The sequence below is a fragment of the Aethalodelphis obliquidens genome, unplaced genomic scaffold (assembly GCF_003676395.1).
Source record: "Aethalodelphis obliquidens isolate GAN/ISIS:26980383/991018 unplaced genomic scaffold, ASM367639v1 scaffold3, whole genome shotgun sequence".
Lineage (NCBI taxonomy): Eukaryota > Metazoa > Chordata > Mammalia > Artiodactyla > Delphinidae > Aethalodelphis > Aethalodelphis obliquidens.
Window position 1 is genome coordinate 13,028,860 of NW_020837947.1, and position 23,210 is coordinate 13,052,069.

The 23,210-nt window shown below is 38.9% G+C and overlaps 2 protein-coding genes across 4 annotated transcripts in view; one reads left to right on the plus strand and one right to left on the minus strand.

Moving 5' to 3' along the window:
• LOC113607604 (uncharacterized) overlaps positions 1-23,210 on the minus strand; it is a 118,584-nt gene that overhangs the window by 14,162 nt on the left and 81,212 nt on the right. The window contains exon 1 of the mRNA XM_027083102.1: positions 704-1,018. The gene's annotated coding sequence lies outside the window, so the exon portion shown is untranslated. Of the gene's footprint in view, positions 1-703 lie in introns of the transcript that reaches the window.
• Positions 1-23,210, plus strand: part of RGS17 (regulator of G protein signaling 17) — an 88,136-nt gene that overhangs the window by 1,952 nt on the left and 62,974 nt on the right. The gene's annotated exons all lie outside the window — the stretch shown is intronic.

Genomic DNA, 23,210 nt, shown 5'->3' on the forward strand with positions numbered 1-23,210 from the left:
GAGGAGACTTATTCACTGTTTTAATAATCTTAAAAACTATATTTAAAGACCTCATGGTAGGGTAGTTTATTTACAATTTTTAGAAATGAGAAAACAAGTGTTTATCACTACAAAGGATTAGATGGTATCATTTATTAAATAAGATGAATCACCATGGCAATGGCACCTGATCTCAAGAGCCGTGGGCACTCATCCTTCCTCCTGAATTTGTAGTCTGAAAGATTAAGAGAACCACCTAATTTACAGAACAAACAACATAAGGTGTCTGTTGTGGCAGATTCTACCCTTTTTGCTCTGGTTCCTCAACTACTCCTTGGTGTTCAGTGGCCACAGGAGGGAATTAACAAGGAGGTTAATTTGCTCTTCCTGTCAGGTTAATAAGGCGTCCATTTTCCTGCTCACATAGATATCTCTCTGCTTTTAGGGATCTTCCTACAGGGTCCTAATTTATTTGAACTCATAATGTTGAAAGTCTAAGTCATTATCATTTCTATGAACTTTGTATAATTTTTAATAATAATAATTAAAAAAAAACAAAACAAAACATTTCTTAACGTTTCTTACCACTAGGGCTAGGAGCTTTGAAGAAAAGGAGACATGTACATATCCTCACCCACATGACATTATTATAACAGCCAAATCTAAAACTAAATTGATAAAAATTCTGGTTGACTCACAGACTAAAAAGCAAGAAAGCATTTACCTGTTAACTTACAGTTGTAGAGATAGTGGCCTTCATAGTAGAAGCCCATTTGCTGCAAGGCATGGGCTTTTCTGGAAAAGTGAAAGGTGGACATGGATAAGGAAATGTGGAGCGAAGATGGACGGGAACACATCCAACGGCATTTCTGCTGAGAAGCCTTTTCCTGATAGTGCATCTCTGCTTACTTAACAAGGAAAATATTGCACCACCCAGAAGGGCAAATGCAAGGACCACTGTATACCCAGTGGATGAGAATAATTCTATGTGATGTTAAAAAGCATTTTATTTCATCTGATTACTACAGGTAGAGTATAAGCATGAATTCATTGTAGAGGCTTAAAACTGTATGACATTTCCAGGGGGTGTCCTGGATCCTCGGAAATATTATACGTTTTCATGGAAGGCTTAAAGAAATAAAAGTGTCCTTAGATGTAAGTAACTAGGTCGTTGCTTTTTGTTTGTTTGTTTTTGTTTTGTTTTGTTTTGCGGTACGCGGACCTCTCACTGTTGTGGCCTCTCCCGTTGCGGAGCACAGGCTCCGGACGCGCAGGCTCAGCGGCCATTGTTCACGGGCCCAGCTGCTCCACAGGCATGTGGGATCTTCCCGGGCCGGGGCATGAACCCGTGTCCCCTGCCTCGGCAGGCGGACTCTCAACCACTGCGCCACCAGGGAAGCCCTGCCAGGACGTTTGATATTAGATTGATAGATACTCTCACCCTCACTATCTCTTCCCATCTCCACTTACCCCCCAGAGACTTCCCTAATATCCAAAGAAATTCCTTTATACTGTTATTCCTGCTGTGGTGCCGATACCTAGCACAATATCCGGCAAAAGGCAAGTGTTAAATAAGAACTTATTCAATTAATAAATTTTGCAGAACTGGCATGGTTCACAGAAGACTTCCAAGATTTTTACTGTTTTTTTTTAGAAGCGTGATCATATTCATTACCAAATGTACTACATCTTTGGAGGAAACCATTTTGAGAATTGTCACTTTGTGAATATGCATGTTTTTCCTATAATATTTCTATTGTTGATCTGTTTCCAAACAAAGTTTAAATTACCTGTGGGCAGGCATGGACATGATGAACATGAGCTTTGGGTCAAGTTGACCTTAGCTTTTGTCCTGGCTCCTCCATTGAATGGCTCTGTCGCCATGGTCAAGTTACTTACCAGCTCTGAGCCTCAGTTTCTTCAGATATAACAGCAGGGATAGAGACCCACTTCCTAAGATGTTTGCAAGCATAAATGTGATGCAATGTGTATAAAGTGCTGAACATGTGCCTCGCATGTTTCCCAATATCTAAAGAACCGCTATTGAACATATGGGGAAATTTACCACAGGTTCGTTTCCTATGAATAAGTGGGACATTTTTTAAAGAATTAGAATCATATTGTAGAGCTTCATACTTACTTTTTTAAACAATTGACATTACTTTGTTGACGTTTCCCAAGAAATTGGAATTTTTAATATAATTTAGTGACTGCAAAATAATTCACCTTATAGCTGTCAATTTATTTGGCTATTCTTTCTTTTTTGAATGTTGACATTATTTACAATATTTCACTGTTTTAACTGATGTGCATCCTAAGGTGTAGGCTTTGTCTGCATACCTATGGCATTTTTTCCTTTAGGCTTGCTACTTAGAACATCTAGTTCTCACCAACAAAATATCATCTTTTAAAAACTCTTTGCTGGGCTTCCCTGGTGGCGCAGTGGTTGAGAGTCCGCCTGCTGATGCAGGGCACACGGGTTCGTGCCCCGGTCCGAGAAGATCCCACATGTCGTGGAGTGGCTGGGCCCGTGAGCCATGGCCGCTGAGCCTGCGCGTCCGGAGCCTGTGCTCCGCAATGGGAGAGGCCACAACAGTGAGAGGCCCACATACCGCAAAAAAAAAGAACAAAAAACACACAAAAAACCTCTTTGCTAAATCTAAATGCCCATGGACAGATGAATGGACAAAGAAGATATGGTACATATATATAATGGAATATTACTCAGCCATAAAAAGAAATGAAATTGGGTCATTGGTAGAGATGTGGATGGACCTAGAGTCTGTCATGCAGCGTGAAGTAAGTCAGAAAGAGAAAAACAAATATTGTATATTAACACATATATTGGAATGTAGAAAGATGAACCTATTTGCAGGGAAGGAATAGATACGCAGACATAGAGAACAGACATGTGGACATGGGTGTGGGGGAAGGGGAGTGTGGGATGAATTGGGAGAATAGGTTTGACATAAATACACTACCATGTGTAAAATAGATAGCTAGTGGGAACCTGCAGTATAACACAGGGAGCTCAGCTCCGTGCTCTGTGATGACCTAGATGGGTGGGATGGGGGGGAAGGGAGGGAGGTCCAAGAGGGAGGGGATATAGGTATACATATAGCTGATTCACTTCATTGTACAGCAGAAACTAACACAACATTGTAAAGCAATTATATGCCAATAAAAAACAAATAAAAATTTAAAAATTGTGCTAACTTGATAGATGAAAATGATATTTTTCAAACTTTTAATTCCTTGGTTACTAAGAATGCTGATAACTTTTTTGACATGCTTATAGCCATTTTTTTTTTGTCTCGAAGATCGCTTGTTCAAGTCTTCTGCCCATTTTTCCATTGTATTCTGAATGATTTTATTATTTGAGTGCGAATGTTAATTTTAAAAGACAAGGGAAAAGCAAAGAAAGGAAATGCTTAGTGACAAAGAAGACACGTGGCAAAGACTACAGAGATCTTTGTGGTTGAATGGCTCTAGCTCAAATGGAGTGGCACAAACATTACCAAAGGCTGGAGACGGACCAGCCACAGCATTAGGGCTGCTATGTTGTCCATAACATACTGCCACCTGCCACCATGCTGGGGCCTTCCAAAGTGCACAGTTCCTTTTACTAGTTGAGGTCTGTCATTTTTCTGTTTGGGTACTATGCACACACACTCACACCTTATTAACAAGAAGCAGGTACATCACATGACAAGCTCTCAGATTTTCATTGATTGTTTCTGCCAGTTTTGAGTTTTCCTGAGATAAATGAGATTGAAAGGAAATATGGGAGTAGATGGAGGTCCTCTAGAGCATTCATTGAAGTTTCTCCTCAGAATGAAATCAATTAAGCTTCATCATAAGGCCATGTCATATTAGAATCCTGTCATCTCGTTTTTAAACTGGAGGTGAAATTTAAATATTTAAAAGTTGAGACTAATCTAGTACCTTAATGAGCTCTCTATCTGTAGTGTTTCACACGATTCAGTGCTCTGATAAGTTCCCGGTTTTGAATTTTTAAATTCTGTGACTATTGACAAATTTGGTTTCAGAAGCTTAAATATTTAGCTTGGAAAATCTATAAAGTCCCTTAGATATTAAACTACCTAGAAAGGATAAAATTTTATAATTTTTGCTGGTTCCAGTTTATCAAATATAGTAAAGCCTCAGTAATTCAGAATCAGCGAACCTGGAATCTATAATGAACAGGAGGCCCCTGTAGGAGGAGCAGTGAGCTTTGGTGGAAGAGAAAAGCTCGTTTCAAATAGAACTGGATTTGAGTTCTTGCCCTACTGTTTTCTAGATGTGCAGGCTTTTTCATTGAATTATATAAATGCTTTATACTTGAAATTCTAGAATGAGTAATAAACATCTAAAATCTCTCTGAATTCCTTAAACTTTGTATTTGATATTTTTCAAAAAAAATCTCTGTGTCAGTAAATATAACTTTATTATAAACAATGAATGTGGTTACAAAGCAAATATTTACTTCCTTGGATGAGGTCACAGCCTTTTCACAGCACTTCTGATTGGCTATTGAAATACAAAGGTTTTAATTCAAGAGCCATGGCATTAAAAGAAAACAGACACAACCCAGGGGAAATTATGACATAAATGAAACAAGCAGGTAAGTGTTTATTTCATTTCTTTAATTATCTCGGGTCTTCCCAATGGCATCGTGAGTTAAATCCAGTGAGAACCTTTTGTGAAAGTTGACAACACTGTCTGTATCTCTAGTATCAATAAATGGTAGGGGCTTGTTTTTTTGGTATATTATGACAGGCTATCTAGAGATTTTAGGAGTCCATTTTGTTTCTAGGAAAACTACCCCATGTCTCCACCCTGTTTCCCTCAACCCTTCTACTTTTTTCAGGCTTCAATGAATCAAAATCAACAAATATTTGAAAGTCCACTATAAGAAAAGTAGCAAGCTATGCGATTTAATTTAGAGGGTGTGAAAAAGCATATGGAAAATTGCCCTTGAAAAAAAGAGACTTTAGAAGCAGCTTATGCAATTTGGTAGAAAGAGTGCAAATTTTGGATTCAAATAACCAGAGATTTGGCCTTAACTGTGTTGAGCCTTAGTGTCATTATCTGTAAATTAAAGACTGATTGTACATACCTTAAAAATGTTGAGGGAGTAAGTGAAATTATGTCCATAATTTGTCATGTATTGACAATCACTATGCAACTGTTATATACTGTACTAGAATTAAATAATGAAAAATAAACCCAAGAATAATTAAAATAATAAATAAAATAATTAAAATAAACCCAAGAAACATCCTGTAGATGAGTGCTTGAAGGAATGTTCATTTCTTACCAGTATTTGTCTTAACTAATGGGTCCTTATTCATGTTGAGGCTGCTCTCCATGTGTCTGCTGTGTAATTCTTTCCTGACCAACTTGTTTAACCAACCTGTTAAGTGAACATTCATTCATTCATAAAATTCTTGAGCACCTACTATGTGCCAGGCTCTGCGATATGATTTTGGATGCAGAAAAATGATTACACATGGCCCCTTTCCACAAGTTCACATAGACGCTTCTTCGACTTAGTATTATTTTGCTTTCATCGGGTGAGCCCTGGTCATTCTAAGTTTACAAGTCATAACTAGATACGACATGGAAGGAATGAGCAAGGATCTCCTTCGGATTTAGGAATTTTAGGACCGTTGACCTCAAAGTGTAGAAATATCTGCTCCTTCTACACTTGGAGGTCAGTGAGCCTAAAAGCTGCTAAGCAGAGGCTCAGATAAGGGGAAGGGAGAACAGGAAGTGGCTCTGCTGGGGGATGATTTACCATCCACCACCATGTCCAAACAACAGAAGGCTCGAGGCTCAGCCCTCCCCAACTCCCAATCCTCCCTCATTAAAGTGAACAAATTGTCTGCATATATGTGTACTGTGCCATTTTCCCCCTCACTTAAAGGCTACCCTGGGTAATCATCATCATATAATTTCAGGTATGTTAAGATGTTGGGTGAGGGGGTGAGCAAAGGGAGACAGCGAAAGTGATAGCCCCACCCTTCCTAAGGATCTGCATTTCCCATACAATAAAAATATTATAATTTTTTATCCCGATATTATTGCAGTTCTTTCACTGATAATCTTTTTGTAATATAGTAAGTTGACCAGAAATCCAGAATAATCTTTTCAGATATGAAAAGAAAAACTACATTTGATTTTGAAGAAAACCATCTTCAGCACCTACTTGTTGAAATCACTAGAGTGATCTCGAAATCCAGCAACTGGATTTATCCTGATCTAGGATGATTTGATACCATTTATAAAGTCAAAGTAAAGACTTCAAGTCCTTCCTAGCAAAATGTTGTGAACATACAGTTAAATTGCCTGTATATGGTGATGAAAGATATTGACATTATGAATGAATTAACTTGAAAGTAAGCTAAACCCTCATTTCAGCCACCAAATTTAACTCGCTAATCATTAAACCTTTAATTAGGCTGTCAATAAGTAACTATATGTGCTAATTTGGGGTCTCAACCTATTTCTTTCTCAATTTATTTCACTCAGCACCACCATACAGCATTTTGCTGGTGACCTATGAGTTTAGCATGGTCAAGACTCACTAGAGGGCTTCCCTGGTGGCGCAGTGGTTGAGAGTCCGCCTGCCGATGCAGGGGACACGGGTTCGTGCCCTTGTCTGGGAAGATCCCACATGCCGCGGAGCGGCTGGGCCCGTGAGCCATGGCCGCTGAGCCTGTGCGTCCTTGAGCCATGGCCGGTGAGCCTGTGCGTCCGGAGCCTGTGCTCCTCAACGGGAGAGACCGCAGCAGTGAGAGGCTCGCGTACCAAAAAAAAAAAAAAAAAAAAAAAAGAAGACTCACTAGATAAAAGCACAGGAAAAATGAATATCTTTTTTGAAGGCACTAAGGCATGGTTATGCTATAAAGCAATATAATAACCAATATAACTTATAAACTGTTATGACTAACTGAATGCTGCATTTTGAATTAGAGTATTAAATACTTTAATGTAAATTAGAGTACTAAATACTCCTGTGTAAATTGAAATATAAAATTTTTCCTTCCCTACTGTTTGGGTGGAGTGTAACATTTCACTCCCCCATTTCTCTCTTACAGTGTTACTAGCAGCAGTAGTAGTAATAGTAGTAGAGATATTTCTACAGAGATAAATTGAAGAGGAAGGAATATAAATTCTTTTTGTACATCAAACACTTTACAGAAAAATAGGTGTTTATGTTATTTTATATAATTTTTAGGATAGTCACACAATTTTGTGCCTGAAATTTAAAACGTATCAAGAACTCAAATGTTAAATCTGTCAGGGAAAAACACAAAAACAAAAAAAAACCCTGCTGTTTTATTTCATTCTGCTGATCAAGAATAAACTAGCCTACTGTTCCTATATTAATTCACTTGCTTCTCAGAATAATCCTATGAAGTAGGTTCTGTCATGTTGGTCTGTCTCTCTTCATTTTATAAACAAGGAAACTGAAGCAAAGAAAAGTTAAATAACTTGCCCAGAATTAGTCGCTATTAAGTGGCAGCCTGTGTCTTTAACTTCATTTCTGTGGATTCTAAGACTTGATCCTCAAGACCAGGGGTTGGCAAATCACAGCCAATGGGCAAACATCTGGCCCACTGCCTATTTTTGTTAATAAAGTTTTATCAGAACAGACACACACACACACACAAGAATAAACTGGCCTGATTGTCATATCTCTGCTAGTTTATGAATAAATGATGTTGGCAATTTTGATTCAAGCTATTAGAGCCCATGTTTTCTTCATCAGCTCATGTCCAGTAATCTGAATTTTTGCTGCTGAAGAAATATTTCAGACTAAATTACTTTTAGTAAATCCAGTGTATAATGACCCACCTATATTTATATAAATGATGGATTTAGTTGAAGGATATATTTATGTATAATTTTTAATGCTGAAAACCAAGGGCTAGAGAAATCCTTGTATACTGGAATTGTTGCAAAATTTAATATTTTGAAAAGACGTTTTATGTGTCAATGTTTGAGAATATGGGTGTGTTTTCCCTTTTTGTTTATGGGTTGAGAGCAGGAAATAACTGACCTGATGCCTGTGCAAGCGCTGGGGAGGGGATGATACATACTTGAGAATCCAAGAGGAGACACCAGTGATGTAAGAAAGAAAGTCAAGTAAAAAGCAGGAAGGCTGGACTCAGAAAACGAGACTATTAGCTAAAATCTTATTACATCTTAAGGTATAATATCACTCAGTCATTATTATGTAACTCTGCTGTATTATGTAACCACCTCCAGTTTCATAAATTCGCGTGACCTAATCTTAAGATGGTAATTTTTTCCATTAATTCAGTAATTTCATTGACTGAACATCTGAGTAATACAAGCGGTGTTTCGTGAGGTAGAATTTCATTAAATAAATGTTCATTCCAGGAAGGAAAAAATGTACAGAACTTTTCTTGACCTGACATAGATTATGTTGAATAGTTACAAAATTCTTGTAGGTGATACCCCAATTCAACCACATTGATAAAAAAAAGCTGCTCCAAATTTTCTATTTAAGTGGAACTACTCCTAAATCCATCTTCTATAAAGTTAACTTTATTTTTGTGACATAAAGGGATCTTTACACTTTGCTTTTTAATACCAGCAATGAATAAATGCACCTGTGAAGCTTTGCTTTATTGAGCAGTGGGCAGTACAATGACTTAATATCTAAACTATTTATTAAGACTTCGGGGGAGTGACAAGAGTGCTTGAAGGAGATTATTTTTAAGGACATGTGGATTTATGGCTTAGTAGGAACACTGAAAATACTTATTTAGTGAAGCTGCTTATTATAGCCAAAATCAGCGTTGGCACTGAGTGTACTAGCCTCTGACCACTAGCCCCAGGAAAGTCCCAGTCTGGTTAGATCTCAGGAAAAAAGAGGGAGGTCATGTGCTTGAAAGTAGAGCTCCCAATCTAAAAAATTAAATTATGAACAGGCAGAAATGATGGAAAGAGAGAGTAGTCTTTTGGTGCACCTATAAATATGCCTGCGTGGGTCTGATTTTCCAAGTGTTTGCGTTCGATTCACAACTTGCCTTCACGTTCAGCTACTTATTCCTTTCACCCTTTTTGTTTCCTGCCTCCTTATTCACAATTAATGCAACTAACTAGAGCCTTACTCCGGAATTGGGAATAGTATAATTAAATAAATCATAGCCAAGGCTAAAGGAAACTAAAGACTAGTTGAAGAAAGAATATATGTATGTAAATTGGGATTACTGTTATATTCTAGGAGTGAAATAAAATGCTGTGAGGAACTTTAGATTCATTTTAAATGGCCAGGCCAGGACCTGGCAAAAGTTTTTTTGAGGTGGTAATATTTTCTCAAACTATTGAAAGTCGGAAATTTTTTTAACATCTTTATTGAAGTATAATTGCTTTACGATGGTGTGTCAGTTTCTGCTGTATAACAAAGTGAATTAGCTATACATATTGTATATATGTGCCACATCTTCTTTATCCATTCATCTGTTGATGGACACTTAGGTTGTGAAAGATGGAAATTTGACAGGCAAAGAATGGCCTTCCAGGCTCAAAGATAATGTAAAGAAAAAAAAGCACAGGACTAGGAAAAGTTGAAAAATACTTTGTGGCACAGTTTTCTAAAAATATATAGTACATGCAGGAAATCACAGGATAAAGCCAAGAAGGAGACAGATACTGGCAGGTGTTAATATCCAAGTGAAAAGCTAGCATTGTCCTTGACAGACCCAGAGCGCCATGGGCACCATATGAGTAGAGGATTACAGGGTGAGGATTGTGCATGTTAGGTCTGGGCAGTGGGGAGGAGAAAGGCAGCAGGAAGACGGGTTCAGCTGTCCAAGCGAGAGAAGATGAGGCCTGAACTGGGAAAGAGCCAAAGGCCAACCCAAGGCAGTAGGAAGATGATGTCATGAAATCACGTTCCACTCAGAGCCTTCAGGATTTGGTCGCCAATGAGATTTAGAAGATGTGAAAAGACCCTTAAAGCTGATATAGAAGATTTGAGCCTGTGTATCTAGGTAATACAGATGCCATTAAGACCTGGAGAAACCAAACTGATGAAGAGGTTAGGGAGGAAACAAGCTGAGTTCAGCTTGGGGAAGGGTTTGCCACACCCATCAGAGTTCTAGCAGATGTTTCCCAGGCTGTGGATTAAAAGCCTGCTTGATTCAGTAGGAAGCAACAGGTCTGCTCTTAAGCTATGTCAATAGAGGCACAGAGTGTCTAGAATGAAGTTGATGACACTTCTGCAGTATTCTGCATTTTTCAAACCATAACTAGAATACTGTTGTGAACTTCTTTCCTCTGGACACCGTGGTTAGAGGTTTGCAATACAAAAGCCAGTAATTCATGTGAGAAGTGATTATTGGAGGCATTTGTACTTTCTTAAGCTGGAATAGAGTGGTCCCCCTAGAGAATATGTGTGTTTCTCCATTTGGAGAAGAGCCATGTGAAATGATTAGACTCATTTTAAATTGCCCCAGTGACATAACGGGAATAATAAAACCATATGGCAGAGTTGTAAGCAGATAATACGGGCAATGCCCTGGCACACATTTGGCATTTAATGTATCTTAGCTCCTACTGCTCCTCTTAAAAATAGCATTAGAACCAGTGGGCACATGTCACTGAGATAGATTTTGCCATCCTGTTAGGAATAACTTTTTAAAAGTCAAGGCTGGCTTGGTAGAGGGGCTGCCTTGAGAAGTGGTAAGTTTACTGTCAAATGCTCAGTGGACAAAACTGGCAGAGATGTTACAGAGGAGCGTTAAGGGGTTAGGAGGGGAAAACTGCAAAAGGCTTCATCCTGACTCCAAGGTGCAAATCGCTCCAGGGAATTTGGAATGCAAACTCAGGAGAGAGGCTAGAGCTAGAAATAAACCTTGAACATCTTTTCCTTAGAGGTGACAGTAGTAAGTGATTGCCAAAGGAAAACGTGTAGAGAGCAGTGAGAGCTTAGAATAGAATCCTGGAGGATATCTACATTGAATGAGCATGTGGTAAAAGAAGGAAACTAAAATACATACACACATATATATATACATTCATACATAAGATGGTCAGAGTGAAAAAAGAAGTGTTAAAAAGAGAATGAAGACACTGTAGTATACCACGAAACCAAGGAAGTGGAATTGTTTTTAACCAATTTTCTTCATATTTATAGTAATCTTCTAAAAAGATCGGAAAAAGGAGACAGTTTAAAGAAGGAAGAGCAGCTGAGTTATGTCATGTGGCAGAAAGGGTAAGTTCAGGACCAAGGCAACACGTTAGATTTTGCAACGAGGAAGTTACTTGTGATTGTCTAGAAAGCACTTGTGATTAATGATTTATACACTTTCTATTTCCCAAAGGTTTGAGGCAGCTTAAATAAAAGCACTTGCACAGAGGGCGATGAAAATTAAACAAAACAAAGATAAGAAGCCACAAAGAGAAATAAATGGGGGGAGAGGGTGAACGGCCACAAGACATGGGTAGGATTGTCATCATAACAGGAGCGCTACATTTCAGCTCTGAGGTTCCAGCAGCCAAAATAAAAGGGTTTACAGGACAGGTTACCTAGAACCCGTTAATGAAAGAAAACAGTTTTTCAGGAGTTTTGGGTTCTTTTTCCCCCGGCACTAAGTTTTGTGAATTGTATATTCTATGGATTCTTAGATAAGGAACAGTGACATATTAGACAGTGGGGTCAACAGTGGTTCTGCTGAATCAGGTACAGGCTTGCTTTGAATTGCTGTTTCTTTTTTAAGCCCTTGAAGGTCAAGTATATAGTATTAAGATGAAGTCTGTAAAAGCCAGTAAGGCACTGATCATTTTAGACGAGCCGGACATCTGGATACTCCTGAGTCTGAAAAATCACATATAAAATAGCATTAGAGATGAGGGCATCCTACACAGGAGATGAGGACAGTTCCAGGTACGTGGGGGAGAGAGGGCCTTGCGACCTCAGGTCCTTTGCACATCCCACCCCCTCTACCTAAACAACTGTCCTCCTGATCGTTCTCATCACCCACATTTCAGTTCAAATGTCACCTCTTTAAAGAGACCTTTTCTGTACTCTCTAATGTTGGCCCTTTTTTATTCCTTCCTTCATCTGTCACTTTTTAATAATAACCTGCTTTATTTAATTCATAGCACTTACTGCACTGTTAAGTTATTTTATTTATTACCAGTCTCCCTCCTTCCAACAGAGAGGATGTAAATCAGTACACCAGACAATGCCAGGAACAGAGTAGGTGCAGCATATGTGGAAGGAAGGAATGTTCTGTGGATGGGGGGGCGGGGAACTCAGTTCAGTATCGATGTGATAAACTAAATGGATGGTAGTTCTGGCAGCGGAGTAAATTCTCCCTGAAGTGCGAGCTGAGAGGAGGAAGATGATTATGATCGTGACACATTTCGTACTGGGAATTTTAAGAACACTGGGGCTTGGAAGAAGAGCACAGATTCTCCGTACATTTTCCTTTCCACTCACGAAGCAGGGGTACTGATATGAATGGTATGTTCATGAACATTCATTCATTGATCAGGGTTCTAAGGGGAGGAGCTTAGGGAAGCATGCAAAGGGCAAATTCCCTTTTCTTCTACTTTTGGATAAGACTGTTTAACATTATCCACTTAACTTTTTTTTTTTTTTTTTTTCCGCGGGCCTCTCACTGTTGTGGCCTCTCCCGCTGCGGAGCACAGGCTCCGGACGCGCAGGCTCAGCGGCCATGGCTCACGGGCCCAGCCGCTCCGCGGCATGTGGGATCTTCCCTGACCGGGGCACGAACTCGTGTCCCCTGCATCGGCAGGCGGACTCTCAACCACTGCGCCACCAGGGAAGCCCCCCAGTTAACTTTTGAAGAACATCTTTCAAAAATATCTTATGCTATTTTAGCATAAATAACAGTTGCAGGACTCTTTCTAAAAGTAAATAGCTATTAGGTGCCTCTCCTGTTATGATCCCTCCCGGCAACGAATAATAAAACCCCTATTATGTTAAGGAGTGTCATTGTTGGGGGAGGGGGCACGTGTATGTTGGCAGCCCAAGGAATGCATCAAAAGGTAAGGTAGATAGCTAGTGGGAAACAGCCACATAGCACAGGGAGATCAGCTCGGTGCTTTGTGACCACCTAGAGGGGTGGGATAGGGAGGGTGGGAGGGAGGGAGACGCAAGAGGGAAGAGATATGGGAACATATGTATATGTATAACTGATTCACTTTGTTATAAAGCAGAAACTAACACACCATTGTAAAGCAATTATACTCCAATAAAGATGTAAAAAAATATATATATGGCCTCAAGTATAAATCAAGTCGCTGACATACAAATAGGAAAGCAGAGGTGCCCGTTGAGAGAAGCTCCTGCATACTGGAGAGGAAACCGGACCCAACTGATGCAAGACTGAGGCCAGAAAAGGAGGTGAGCCTGAGAACACATGGAGCATAGACTAGTTATTTGAACGAACTAGGGAGAGGAGAGGACTAAATAGAGAAGAGGTCATGGCAGCTTGAGGTGGGCAGCAGAACCCAGGAAAACTTGTTTTCAATATTTATTTTAGGTTTGGAAAGGACTAGGGTTGTTGGCAGTGAGAAGCAAAATTATCAATGGAGAAGGTTTGGGGAGAATGGCATGACATTTCTTGGAGCACCGATTTTATTCATTCCTGAGAAATGTAAAATGTTTCTATGTCAAAATAAAAACAAATATTAGGAAACAGCATATAATATTTATCATTCATTCATTCATTTAATGTTAGACCTAATGCTTAGAAGGAATTTTGATTATTTGAGCCCTATTTTGGGCTTTGCTTCCAGACTCTAAGGTACAAGTCTGGCATTTTAGAGGTAGTGGAATTTCCCCAAAGTTATGGACAGGCAAGGGATTTTAGAATCATAGAGCATAATAAGCTCAAAAGGCACCTTGAAACTATCTGAGTCCACAAAAATAATGGGTTCTTTTTTTCCATCATCTCCTCATCTCAAATATTTTAACTCATAGGCAGAAGAAAGATGTCGTGGGACAAATATTACAAATTGTTTTTTTTTCCTAATGGCTTTACTGGAAGCATCCAAAATGACAAAAAGTGTTTTCAGCTTAGAAGAAGGCAGAATAAAAAAAATAATCTAGTTTTCCTTGCATACTGAATGAGGAATTTTGATCATATTAACTATATTACTTAGTCATTGACCAAATGTTTGGCTGTTAAAATAAACAAGTAAACAAAGAATTTCCTACTTATAGTTTGTTAAATTGTTCCACAAGGGGATGTTGATCTAACAAGTGTTGCCTTTGTGTAATGAGCAAAAGTAAATTACTGTAGTTTTGACCAGGTATAAATCCAAGTTTCAGAATGAAAATGAGTGTCAAAAGATGTCACAAATTCATTGGGAAAGCAGCTTTTTGAATGCAATATGAAATAAGGTTGATTTTCATATACGTTCATTCTCTTATTTGAAGGCAGAGTAGTGAACTGTCATTCAAAAGTAGAGAGATAAACAGGAAATTGAAGTTCAGATAATAGAAATTAAAGGAAGAAATCAGTGTTTAACTGCAGCTCTTTCAGAAACCAAATTTGCCTTCTGTAATGTTTTGTGGTTGGTTGTTTCTAATGTCCCACTCCATTTGGCTTCTATAGGAAAATCTGGGAAGGAAGAACAAGTGATTCTGGAAAAAAGTTGTAAAGTAAAAGGAATTGATGCTGAATAAGAGGCAGAATTTTTACATATGGTTCATCCAGTGAAGTTTCTCTTTTAACAAATGCTTATTGAGCATCTACTATGTGCCAGGCTCTGTTCTTGGAGATTCAGATTTATTAGAGGAAAAAACAGACAAAAATGCCTGCTTCCATGAAGCGTATATGTTTGATCTTTGATTTTTTTAATTGACTGATAGAGGGAATCCTTTGTAAAAGCATTCAGGGTCCTTTGTGAAGCTGGGTTATCAAATATATGTACAGACAATGTATTACTAATAGTATATAGTATATGCATATGTTATATATATATTTTTTCTTTTACTCCTCCATTAATTGCAAATAAATGAGGCTAAATGAGAGAGTACCAAAGGCATAGTGGCTGTATCAGACTGAAATATAATGGGAATTTTCTACATTTAATTCTTTAAGAAACTGACATGACATCAGTCCATTTCGAATCAATATATTGTACTACTCCAAATATATTAATTGCAGTTCAGAAGATACCAGAATGAGAGGTCAGAGGAAGGAGAGTCCACTATCCTGCCTTCTCTCATTCAAGGAAATATAGAGCTGATAACATCGCAAGTTCTGGGCACCAGGGGGAGAAGTGAGCTCATTTTTCTTAGCCTAGAAATCTGACTTCCCTCCAGGAATTTCCCAGGAGTGAGCTGCCTATTTCATCCTTATCCCTTAGCTGTTTCTTGCATTTGCCTGCCAAACTTGTTTCCTAGTGTTCTGGGCTCTGAGGTATATTTCAGAGAATTTAGAGCACAATTCACTAATGTAGAATTTTGAGGAACATCAGAAAATTTAGATCACATTTAACAGAGGTAGAAAACCAAAAGGAATATGTTCCTGAAATGTCTATTTAGGCAATAAGATACGAATGCAGTTTTACTGTGTCTGAGCTCTCAGAAAAAATTATATATGGAAGCAGCATAATGTGCAGAGCCAGAATGGGAGTGAAATGAATGAAAATGAATAAAGTTGTAAAAGAGAAGAGGCAGCTTAAACTTATGAGGAAGGATGTAGTCCTTTTCTTTTTCTTTTTTTTTTTTTTTGACAGGTGTTTAGCAGATTGCCCTATAACTGAGTTTCCAATTATGTTATAGGAGAAACAATATTTTCTAAAAGAACTCACATGAAGCAATCTGACCTCCCCTTTTACCTGTGATTTGTTTTAGTTCATAATGACATATGCAGAATCACAGAATGGCTTTGTTTTCAAGGATGGCATTGAAGCAAGAACTGATGAACTATCAAGAGCTGTTAGGGATTTGATCACTACCAAGGGGAAATGATGGAAAGATGTTAGGGATTTGATCGCTACCAAGAGGAAATGATGGAAAGATGTTAGGGATTTGATCGCTACCAAGGGGAAATGACGGAAAGATGTTAGGGATTTGATCGTTACCAAGGGGAAATGACGGAAAGATGTTAGGGATTTGATCGCTACCAAGAGGAAATGATGGAAAGATGTTAGGGATTTGATCGCTACCAAGGGGAAATGATGGAAAGATGTTAGGGATTTGATCGCCACCAAGGGGAAATGAGGGAAAGAAATCTGAATGTATTCCAAGAAAATAAGCACCTCATGCTCTGGTTGGTGTTGTATTTGTTTTGCAATGATGGGCTTTACAAATTTACAAGTATTCCACCTCCACTTGCGATAATTTAAGGCTGAACACAGCAAGTGATATTTTTACAGCTGAAACTTTTAAATAATAATTTTTAAATTTATGTAATTTTGGATGGCATTAAAATTTAAGTATCATAGTGCCTGATATGATAGAAAATATAGTATAGACTTTAAGAAGTTTATTTTTACTAGTGATTGTTTTATACAATGTGAAAATTTTATTACAGAATTTATTTAGTTTAACTTAAAATAACAATTAAAGACTTCATAGTGAGATGAAATCAATTGAAAGTGTTAAACTTGTGTTGAACTTGTTTTTTGACACTTTACATATAACTGTAATATTAGATGTTTGCAAAAACCTTGGTGCGCCAGTGGTTCTGAGTATACTGCTAAAATGATGTTTAATCTTGAGATGGGATTTAGGAGAACCGAGTTCTGGCTATAGCTGTAAAGCTGCTCAGTGGACCCATGAATCCTGGCATGACAAAGAACTGTAATATTCAGACAAGATCACTGTCAATGTCATCATATTTATGGTGCCTCTCACTAGTCATCTGGGATTGCTGATCAACAGTGGACCCTGATGCTTCACGAAGTAGTGAATTCTCTCTCCTAAAGGAAGATTTCAGATGCAGACTCTATATTGTTTGAGGATGAACCTCTCCATTCCCTTTCTTCCACCACTGTCCTACTTGCAAAGACTAATATACATACTTACCTCCAGAAAATGGTTCTACTATGCCACTTCTGTGCCTTTGCTCAGACATTTTTTGCCTAGGATGCTGTACATGTGTCCCTTCACTTTTCTAAATCCGACCATCTTTAAAGGTCTAAGCTCAAGTCCTGAGACCTTCATAAATCCTTGTCTGGCCACCTCCAAGTGGCCTCTCCCTCTATGGAAACTTTCTACATCATAACAATGACACCTGTATTCTTATCTTCTCCATGAGCAAACCCTTTCCCTTCCCATATTCTTATCAAAAGGTGGCACCTACACAGTCACCCACGCTGGAACACCAACAGTCAACCTTGACTGCCCCCCCCACACCCTGCTCATATCTAACCTATCCCTAACCTAGGCTTAGTCTACCTCTTGGTTACTTCTTACCTCTGTCCCATTCTCCACTTTTGCTCTTCCAGTTCACCATCAGCATCTTGCCTGGACTACTGCAACAACCTCCTTGCCAACATTCTCACTTCTCTCCACCTGTCCTTCACACTGGCACCAGAATGACCAAACATGTCACTCCTGATGCTGCCTTATACTTAGGAAGCATGCACTGTCTCCCCATCATCTGTAGATAAAATTCAAATACTTTGCATGGCTCTGTTCCTGATTCCTCCCTCCCTGTCTGCCCCATTGCTCTTTTTTTTTTTTTTTTTTTTTTTTTTTTGCGGTACGCAGGCCTCTTACTGTTGTGGCCTCTCCCGTTGCAGAGCACAGGCTCCGGACGCGCAGGCTCAGCGGCCATGGCTCACGGGCCCAGCTGCTCCGCGGCATGGGGGATCTTCCTGGACTGGGGCACGAATCTGTGTCCCCTACATCGGCAGGCAGACTCTCAACCACTGAGCCACCAGGGAAGCCCCCCCATTGCTCTTTTATTCTCAGGCACCCAATACCCCAGTCACATTGAATGAATAAATGAATCTATCTTTAAAAGGTAGGCCAAGCTATTGTAAGTCTCCTGGTTTTTGCTCATGTTGTTACGTCTAGATGGAATGTTTTACCTGCCTTTATGTACTTGGAAAATCTCACCTTACATATTGCTTTCAATAGAACTACCTCTGGCTACTGCAGGCATAAATCTGTGCTTAGTCCTCCACAAGTGAAAACTTGATACAGACTTTTATGATCTCACAGCCAAGTCATAAGCTTATCGAGAGTAGGGATCATTTTTTTGGAGGGTTGCAGAAGCTTTTCTTAAAAAGCCCCACACAAATAATAGGTCTCTAATAAGTATTTATGTGTTAGTTCTCTGTGAAGCTGGAAGCTGACCTGTCAGCACTCTTTGAAATGTCATGCTTTATAACCCAGCAACAAAGGAGACACAAAGTAACATCTGTTTGCCAGGTAGTCCAAGAGTAAATCAGCCTGATGCAGTAGGCATACCTGGGATGCCTAGGACGGAGTCACTGAAATTGACCAGGTTCCAAATTCCATGAGGCTACTCTGCCTAAGGTTATGATCTTGCTTTGAATGAATCCCCAAATCCTCACGCTGGCCTGCAAGGCCCCGTGTGATCTGTCCACACCTCCCTCTCCAACCTTCTACGCCTACCCCATACCTCTCTGGATCCATCACTTTCCATTCTCCCCACTTGCTACTTGGCCCAGACATACAGCTTCTTATCCGTTCATGCAGTGGGCCAGAGTATTCCCAACTCAGACCTTTTGTTCCTCCTGCCTGGAATGTTCTTCCCACAGACATCCATGTGGCTCACTCCCTTACCTCCTTTATCTTTCTTTGTTCAAATGTCACCTTTCAGGGACACCTTCCTTGACCACTGTTTACAATTGCAAGCTGCTCCTCTCTTTTACCTTGTTTCTCTCAATAGTACTCAGAAGTTCTGTGTGATTGTTATGTCTTTTATTCACTACTGTATCCCAGGTACCAAACAGAGTCTAGCTCAAAGTAGCCATTCAATAAATATTGGTTTAATAAATCAATGAATCCATGTGACATTTGCAACAGCTCTTCCTATATATCCAACAGATATATTTCTCTTTGAATAAACTTTATGTCCATGATCCAATTTCAGGCCTGGTAGTTAGTTAATGTCTGACCTTAGTCAAACATGGTTTGGATTAAGAGTCATTTATCTTGGGTTTCACTCCTGGCTCTGTCACTTTCTAATTATGTGACGTTGAACAAGTCATTCCATCTTCCTGGGTACGGTTTGTCTCATTTTTAAAACAGGGCTAATAATACCTAATGAATGACTAGGAATAGGACGAACTATAAACTTCTGTAAGCATGTTAGTTGGTAACTATTTTTATTTATTATCTGTGGGAGGAGCTGAAGAGGCAACATGGCATAATGAAGAGTTTGAACATAATAATCAAACAGATATGGATTTGAATTCTGTCTCCAGCACTTATTAACTGTATGACTCTGAGAAAATTTGCCTCCTTTTCTATAAATAGGGAAGATATTTTATTCATTTCAGAACGGATTGAAATACCAAATGAAGTAACATAGTATACCATGTTTCAACAGTTCTAAGATGCACATTTTTTCACATTTTAACATTTCAGAAATCAGTATGCACTTTACAACTGATGCTGTCTTCAGTTCAGTGATGTGTGGTATGTACTTCAAAACTTTCATATGTGAAGCATGATGGTAATTATAGCTCAGAATCTTTCAGGTCACTGACAATTTTAAGATATTTTCCTCTCTTCCTTTATTGGGAAAAAGTGGCCTTCAATGAATAATGATAAAATGGTCAATTTTGTCTTAAAATATTTAATAGCCATTATTTTGACAGGTTGTCTTTAAACTTTGTTTTTCTGATTTTAGCCAAAAGAAAAGAAATTATAAATTAACTTAAAGTATTAACCACTAAGTAATTTGCTCAGTTTATTTCCTCTTAATAAGAGGAAGGCACTTTGTTTTTCCGTGTCCCTCTCCCTGTGTCTTCACCTCTAGTTTGGTTTACGCTTTCTCTCCCCTTCAGTTTGGTCATGAAGGGCAAGAATAGAAGAATATCCTGGCAACCCAGCGCCACACTGTAACATAATACGGTTGCTAGGAGAAGAGAGTAGCAGCTGCACTTGAAAAGAACACGTGGCTCTCTCATCCCAGAGGAGCCTGTGGGCTGTGGCTGAGACCCACAGATCGAGGCAGCGTTCTCCACCCCGCCTTCTGCAGAAGGGCATGGAAATATAACTCTCCTATCATGCCCTACATAAACGGCAGGAATATTTTATACCCCATTTTAAATCAAGTATAAACACGAAGGGAATAAAAAAGTTACTACTAACGATGTCATCATAAAGCTATGTAACATTTCAGCCCATTATTCCTTATACACTCTTCTCTTAAACTGAAATGACTAATCCAGTTTTCTAGTCTAGCAGTAGGTCATTACTCAATGTTATATCATCCTATATACCTTGTGGCTTGTGTAGTGTCCTGGTTTTCAGTTAACAGAATTAGAAAAGAATGAAGGGTGCTATATGGGTTATTGCAAGAAATTCTGCACACATTAGCCATATTCTTTGTTCACTAAACTATATAAATTCTGAGATGGATGTAGTAAATTTCCATAATGACTTTCAATCGAGAAAGCTCATTGCACAATTCATTTTACTCATTCAGCAATTATGGTTGAAATTCTACCAAGTACCAGCCAGCAAGTGTCAGGGCTGCGGCTAAAATTAAATATTTTAGGATAGAACGCATAAAACAAGACACATACATGATGAAATTGAATGCCTAATGTTTGCATTGTACTTTTCCTTTATGTGAGGAGGGCACCAAAATGTTTTGGGCTTATCCCTCATTAGCATTTGAAAGAAAGTTAATATTCAGAAAAATAAATATTTTGGGAACAATCCATTAAGCCAGCCCGCAGGTGGCAACTGTGATTAGATTCCTTCACATGCACAGAGGCCCTGGAGGGACTCTAAGGGGCACTGCTGTCTGTGACATTGGGTCACAGCCACAGGAGTGAGATGGGCTAAAGAAAGCCAATGAACTATCCCTGAATCATTTCAAGGAAACTTGGATAGTTGTCCATCGTAATGTTTTCATTATGTGCTTAATGGGCTCTGGACAAAGTCCAGACTCAAGTGTACATCTATTAGATTCTATATCTAGATTTTTGAGACTCAGGAACATCTGATTCTGTTCATCTATCTGCATGGCCTTTATAATTCAGCTATTCATTTTTCCTTTCTCTGAAGAATTTGTTAACCAGATCAACATATAGGAAACCCTTCTAACTCATGAGCCGACGCCAACTGATTCTTTGATTCTTTTTTTCCCTTTGATCCGAACATTAAAAAATGAGAGCATTAGCTTCCATTTGGGTATGCTTCCATCCAAAATAAAAACAGAAATAGGTTACAGAGTGATTGGGATATGACTTCAGTATGGAAACTAAAGACATTTTTTTTCTTTGATTAGGAAAGACTAAAGATTTATCCAATAATATCCAATAAAAAGTTCCAGTACAGCTCATTATCCTACTCCTTCAGAGCCCAAATCATATTTCTAGGAATGTAACAACTCTAGAACTGGTCTTTCTGTGTGTTCACATATGTTTGTACACACACACATTGTATTTGTAATTCTACTTAACTTGAGAGATGTCTGAGTTTTGCCAGTTTTACCCCTAGAGAAAATGACGGAGTGCGTCTCTGGTGTATTGCATTTCCTATCCTCCCTACTGGTGTCCCATCGGACCTTTCACAGCGTCATCTCGTGTCTACTGTTGGGACTTAATGAAGGACTTAGGTGATAAGTCTTATCACTTCCCGTAATAGAAGGCTGCAAAGGAGCAAAATGTCTTCAAAGTACAAAGACAGGTCACTGCGTTGATGGAGAGCCAGACAACGAATTTGATCTTTCACTGGTAGTTACCACTTCACAACCACCCAACATATATAATCACCAAGGGAGGCATATACTATTAACTGCTAAGGTCAATCCTACCCGTTCCCATTTCCATTTTATGAAGGGATTCTGCTGTATACAGCAATGACATCTGCCATTACTTTTTTTTTTTTTGCGGTACGCGGGCCTCTTACCGCTGTGGCCTCTCCCGCTGCGGAGCACAGGCTCCGGACGCGCAGGCTCAGCGGCCATGGCTCACGGGCCCAGCCGCTCCGCGGCATGTGGGATCCTCCCAGACCGGGGCACGAACCCGCGTCCCCTGCATCGGTAGGCGGACTCTCAACCACTGGGCCACCAGGGAAGCCCTGCCATTACTTTTAAATCAATAGCATACAATATAGTCACGAATAGAGTAGAATAAGCATGAACTTTGAAATCTATAAGACTAGGTTCAAATATGAATTCCCGTGTTTAGAGCATGGGCAAATTTGCTTAGATTTTCTGAAGCTCAAATTTTCATTTGTAAAGTGGAGAGAATATGTACCTGATAGAATTATAAGGAATAAATTAGGTAAATTAAAACATTGAGCAATAACGTCCCATATGTATTAGTACTTAAACTATTGTTTCTAGAGAAACATTGATATGGAGAATTACATTAGAATATAAACAAGAAAGGACAGATAAACTGTGACAAATAGGAGCTTATTATTGCCTCTTAGAGAAAAAAAATAAAGTAAAATGTATACAATGTGGCAGTGTATGACACACAAATAAAAATACTGTCTTTAAATACATAAATTGTCTGATACTACTTTCACATAAAATTTTGATTAATTAGAACACTCAGGAGACAGGAGCCTCTAGGTAAATGATCTGCCAGGTTAATTAAGGCTCAACAAGTTTCCTTTAATTTCATGGGGAAAAGTCCTGTCAAACTGAAAATGTGTTTGTTCACTTTTCTGCCCCCTCAAGGAGACTGTCCTGAATGTAGACTGAGTTGGGGGCTGGTAGCATCTCGAAAATACCATTATTAAAACTAGTTCTTGTTTAACGGGTTATAGATTTAAAGAGAAGAAGCTGAAGGTGGAGTAGTCAAGTAACATTTGAGGAATGAAGGGCCAAGTGCTATGACAAGTCCTTTCGTGAATATTTTCTCCTTGAATCCTCATAATAATACTCCGAGAGTATTATTCTCCTTGTGGAGTAATAACTGGACAGATGAGGAAACTGAAGTGTAGAGAATTTAGGTAATATGCTTACAGTTATTGAAGTAATGAGTGGTGTAAGCAGAAGTTGAATCCAGGACTTCTGGTTCAAAAGCCTCATCTCTTT